This window comes from Rhinatrema bivittatum, chromosome 1 (assembly GCF_901001135.1).
Source record: "Rhinatrema bivittatum chromosome 1, aRhiBiv1.1, whole genome shotgun sequence".
Lineage (NCBI taxonomy): Eukaryota > Metazoa > Chordata > Amphibia > Gymnophiona > Rhinatrematidae > Rhinatrema > Rhinatrema bivittatum.
In genome coordinates this window covers 332034516-332040534 of record NC_042615.1, presented here as the reverse complement: position 1 = coordinate 332040534, position 6019 = coordinate 332034516, and positions in this window count along the sequence as shown.

Here is a 6019-nt window from a genome sequence, read left to right as displayed (position 1 = left end):
TGCTTAATTTTGCCGGCGTCCGGTTTCCGAGCCCGTGGCTGTCAGCGGGCTCAAGAACCGACGCCGGCAAAATTGAGCGTCAGCTGATGAACCCGCTGACAGCCGCCACTCCAGGCCAAAAGGAGGCGCTAGGGACGCGCTAGTGTCCCTAGCGCTTCCTGTTGCCTGTTTCTACCACCGGGCCTCATTTAAATACAGAATCGCGCGCACAGACCTGTTTCTACTGCCGAGCTTCATTTAAATACAGAATCGCGCGTACAGGCCGCTCTCCCGCGGACTTTACTGAATTGGCCCATAAGTGTGGGTGGATTCTGCAGTACCCTTGCTCCTGTGTATTCTCCTTCCAATCATGACCCATTGAAGAAGTTATAGGTATGGCATCACAGAGCCCATGCCAAGCATTATTTTCCATAATTTCTACTAAATGGGGTCCTTTCTCTCTATGTTAATTTTTGATGTATAAATTTGTGAACCGTAGAGATGGACTTTTGTCTAATCAATGGTATATAAAAACTGTTTAAATAAAATAAAAATAAATAAATACTTCCACGTTTTTTCACTAGACTCTTTAGGTAAGTAAGTATGATTATCAAAAAAAGTCTCAGATGTAAATGCACCAAAACTTCATAGGTGCACAATGAACCATATCAGAGCCAGGTGGCAAAAGTAATGTTCACACAATTGTCAATCACCAGGCATTGTAAAGGTTACACTTTGGATTCTATTTTTAAAAGAGAGAAAAGCGCATCTAAGCAATTGGTCAAACTGCACACGTTAGCTAAGGACTTGATTCACCCAAATTTGGAAATCAGAAAAGTTTACTGCAAAATGTCCTGCATAAGCCCCTTTCCTGCATCCTTTCAGAGCAGCCCTCATTCATAACAGAATAATACACTGTAAGCTTCATTCTAATATGCATGACCTTTATTATTCCATGACTCATAAGCAATTTCCTAATTTCACAAATAGCTGGAATTGGGAATAGACAATACATAAAGATGCTCCTGCCATGATGTTTACTAGAACTAAAGGCAGGAAGTCAAAAAATCTTGCCTACACATCAATCACCATGCTGCCCCATTAAAATATGTTCAAAACCACTTTTATGGCCATATTATATAGTATGTGATGGGGGAAAAAGATGAAGAAAACAATTACATTTCTTTCATTTTCCATGGAAACAGCACATGAAGCTAATATTCAGCATCAATTAGCCAGACAAGTTTGTATTTATCCAGTTAAGCGGCACTATTTCGATATCTGGCTGCATTCAGCAGCTGCCACTTACCTAGCTAAAACGTTATCCAGATAAGTGATGGATGGGACCAGGGCATTCTAGGGCAGAGCTATTTATCCAGCTAACTTAACCATTATAAGTGCCAATATTCAGCCTTTTCTGGCTAAATTAGCCGGTTAAATTAAACTTACTATTCGGCTGGTCTAAAGTTAGCCCGCTAAACTTATTTAGCTAACTATTAGATAGCCGAGTACATTCAATGCTTCAACCATGCCACTGAATGTCTCTGTTAAGTTAGCTGAGTAATTTTATCTGACTAACTTGCTCAGTCAGATAGCAGCTGAATATAAACACCTATATATTTAGAGGAAGTAGCCAAGATCGTTACATATAGGAATTAAGAAAGGATTACACCTGCCATGGCAAAGCATGGCGAAGTCTGAAATTAAACATGAATGCTTTCATGCACTTTACACACCTTTACCTTGCCTTCACTGCCTCAGCATTTGCTCTAAACATCTGAGAGGGCCACTTCCTTCACAAAACACAACTGACAGCAATTGTATCTTTTCTCATTTTGGGGTAGGAGCCATGAGGAAGGACACGTAAGTATAAAATCAGATCACATCTTCTTCTGATATTGAAATTCCTTTTTGAAATTATTTATGTTATCAACTGTATGAAGTAAATAAGGTTTTATTCAATTTCTTTGTAGCACTGTCCATATGATCACAAACGACCCTCTTATGCTACACCCCTAATGTGACTTTTATCATTACCTGATTGATCTGCAGCAGGATGGTAGAGGCTGAACCATCTACTCTGCCAATCCATGAACCAAGGCTGCTCCCCAACCTTCAATTCATCCTCTGGAGCCATTATATTGCTTGATGAGATACTTTTCTTGAATGAAGAGAAGAGTTCATTTTGCCTGGTGAGATGATGCCTCATCTGAGTAGGATACATAGCAACACCTCAAAACCAGTCTAAAGGATGATCCACAGAATCAAAGAACAGTAGTAGCAAGACAAAGCCAATGATATTCAATTTTATAAATAATAGCCACAAAATGCAGACGTCAATATTCATAGGATTTAGTACCTAACTATGGGCATCATTTTCTAAGCATTTTTCCCATAGACACAGCATGGGAGAAAAGCCTTAGTAAATCAGGCCTTATGGGAGTTAGGATCCTAAATTAGCCCTTTTGAAAACCAACTGACTAGGAATGAGTCCCTAAATTTACTAGACTCCTATATTTAGAAGCCTAGAATGTGGGTGGCTACAGGGGCAAAGTGAGAGTGGGAGAACAAACGTTAGGTGCTTAGCAGGAACTTTCAGCTCTAGGCATCTAACTTAGGGAACTAAATTTAGGAAATGAATAGCAGGCTTAAATTTAGTAATATAAGTTTTAGGACCCTAAATTTAAATGAATTTTCAACTGAAAACTTATGCCCCTGAATTTGGCTGAACATATGCACCTAACTTAGGGACCTAGCTTAGAACCCCAAATTTAGGAGTTCAGTTTTTTTTTTTAACATCAACTTTTAGCATTTTCTAGCCTATGAAAACCACTTAGGGGCCAACCTCCAGTCACTCTACTCCCTAATAGTCACAGGGTAGTTTGATACTCTTATTCAATAAATCAATCCAAGTTAGATGGGAAGAGTACTTCAAGATACTCATAACTGTGAGATGATCATAATAAATATCATACCAAGTTTATCCCCCAATTCTTGAAATAAGGATTTATTGCCAAATTTCCAATTACAGAGGTGCTATCAGGACAACTAAGAACAACATATCTGCTGGACTAGATGGCATTCTTCGGGCTCAGTGGTGAGAAAATGATGGTTAAACCACATCATTCTTCAAATTTCAAATAAAGAATAGATACAAGAGAGAGCATAATAATGCCAATATCATCACTATCTTCAAGAAAAGAGACAAGTCAGTACATAGGAAATATTGAGGCACTGTTCTCCTCTTAAGGGCAGAGAAATCCTTGCCCATATCCTTTTGTATTCCCTTCTCTCGTTTGCTGAGGACATCCTTTCAGAATCTCAGTATCTGTTTAGGTCATACCATGGGAAGCTAACATGAATTTATAGCCCTACAAATTCATTACAAAATGTAAGGAACAACACCAATACCTACCTGTATATGGCTTTCATTGAGTTAATTAAGGCATTTTATTTAATCAACCATGATAAATCTTGTAAAAAGCCCTGACCAGATTTTGATATCTCAAAAATAAATCAAGGTACTGAGACTTCTTTACTACCAGATAACCAGGAAGGGTCTCTGTAACAGCTTTGAGACTGAACCTTTCACCATCTGAACCAGAGGATCAAGCAAAGGATTCATTATTTCCCCAACATTGTTCGCCATATTTCAGATAAAAAAATTCTGATTCTCAGTAAGCAATGCCTCCCCCTCAGAACTGATATTGAATGAACAGAAATAATTCTCTTAAATAGGAAAATTCCATCTTCATCCCCAAAACCAATAGCAACTCTGAAAGATCGACAAAAATAGAAGAATCTGATTATGGCCTGGACTTAGGCATCGTAATTGAAAGCAAATTATTAATGAAAAAACATATTAGCCAAAAGATGAAAAATGGTTACTATAAATTAAACATTTTAAAACATCTAAAGCCTCTTCTCTTATATGATGACGTCAGGACAGTGTTACAAACCTTGATTTTCAGTGACTTTGACTATTGTAATTCTTTATTACTTGGCTTACCTACAAACACAATCCATCAATTGTTACAGAGCCACTTGTTAGAAGCTTACTAAGCCTTGGGCCTCCCTAGTAATATCCAAATGATTAAAGTGCTTTGTTATCCTTATCCAGGTCACAGATGTAATCTTTCACACATTATTTTTGATGGGGAACTCCTTGAAATGGGACTTTCTATCTTAAAAGTTATCTCAGAGCAGAAAGGAAGATCCAGCATAGAATCCAAGGTGCATGAATCTCTTTCATATGCACACTTCTCCCAGCAGAGGACACCACAAATTGCCTAGGCTTCAGCTTTCAAACCCCTGTGCTTTTTCAGCAGCAGAAAATCGGAAGGCCTATTTGTATACTTCTCCCAGCAGCCGCAATAGAGCACTCCAGAGGACACTGTGAGCCTTATAGGTTTCAGCTTTCATAGTTCCCACAATCTTTCCAGCAACAGAGGACCTGAAAGTTCTTCTATAGATTTTACCCAGCAGCCAAATCCTGAAAACAGTGTGAGTTATTTAGGTTTGAGTTTTCACAGCCCCTGCACTTTTTCCAGTAACAGAGAATCTGAGGGCTAATCTGCAGACTTGTCCTAATAGAGGATTCTAGAGAGCAGAGCACTGCAAGCTGTTTAGCCCTCAGGTCTTTCAGCCCGGCTTCCACAGCCCCTCTTCTTTCCAGCAGTACAGGACCAGTGGGTGTGTGACAAAACACCACTTCCTGTAATCAACAACAGATTTCTTTATTTGACACAATACCAGGAATTAGTTCAAAACAAGGGTCCATAAGGTATGTAAATTAATTGTAGTCTCTGGAGGATCACTGATAAACAAATATAAAATAAATCAATAGATTAAAAGCACTTTAGATTAGTTTGAACATCACTGTTCCCTTAGAAATTTTAAATCACTAACAAATGCACAAAATTAAGATTCAGATAGTAGTCCAGCAGTGAGAAGGGGGCTATCCAGTCTTTTGCACTGTGTGCCACACGTATTATTATTATCTACCAGCTGATGAGAGGTTGCATGTGTGCACTCGGCGCAAAGAGTTCCTAGCCCTCAGAGAACAAGTCTAATATCTAGAGGCTAGTGGCTGATGTTGGTGGGGAAGCAGGCTGAGATGTGATTAGGGGAAGGGGGTCAGCCTGGGGAGAGCTAGTTATGATGTCCTGGGGCTGGGGGGAGGGCTTGCACTGGAGGGGGGGCTGGTTGTGCTGGTGCTGGGTGAGTGCATGCTGTGCTGAGGGTTCTGGGGGTGAGGGCAGACTATGCTGGGGCTGAGACTGGGGCGTGCTGGGGCTGGAGTGGGAAGGGCAGGATGCCAGGGCTGGGCAGGCCATGCTGAGGCTGGAGGGGGAGGGCAATAAATAGGAGCATCTGGGGGAAGCTCCATGGGTGGCTGTCCTGCAGCTGGGGGAGGGGGGAAAGCCTGGGCTGGGGCTGAGAGGGGGGGAAGGCATGCTGCGCTGCTCCTGGGGCTGTGGGGGGGAGGACAGGCTGAGCTGGGGCTGGAGGGGAGGGAATTTCCATGGATATTAGCTAGTAGCTAAATATTATTATGCTAATAATTATTTTAAAATATTCAAAAATCCTGCCCGCCCAGTCACTAACAATCGAGAAGAAATAATTTACTCTTCTGCTCAGTACAAAATGTCAAGTTTAAACAAGACAAAATTTTCCTTCTTTTACCTTTTAAATGGCAGGGAAATCATAATGATCTTTGTTTCCTTTCATGCACTCCCCCATCCCATCAAAAATCAATAAAATGTCATTTCATTTCTGCATCTTAGCACTCGCAACAAAATGCAGAAACTAAACAAACAAACAAAAAAAATAGTGCACAAAACAAAAAGCAAAAGGAAACAAGAGTGTTTTGTTTCCCAGGAACGCCTCTACTGAATATGAAGTTAGAATAAAATGTGCTTGAAGACTGAAATAACCTATTACCCTGAGCCCCAGAAAAAGGGTCGAGTGGATAAGCAAGAGATGTGTGCGTTGCTGATTCTTGTGTTGCCTACTCAGCGAACACATAGAGTACTTCAAC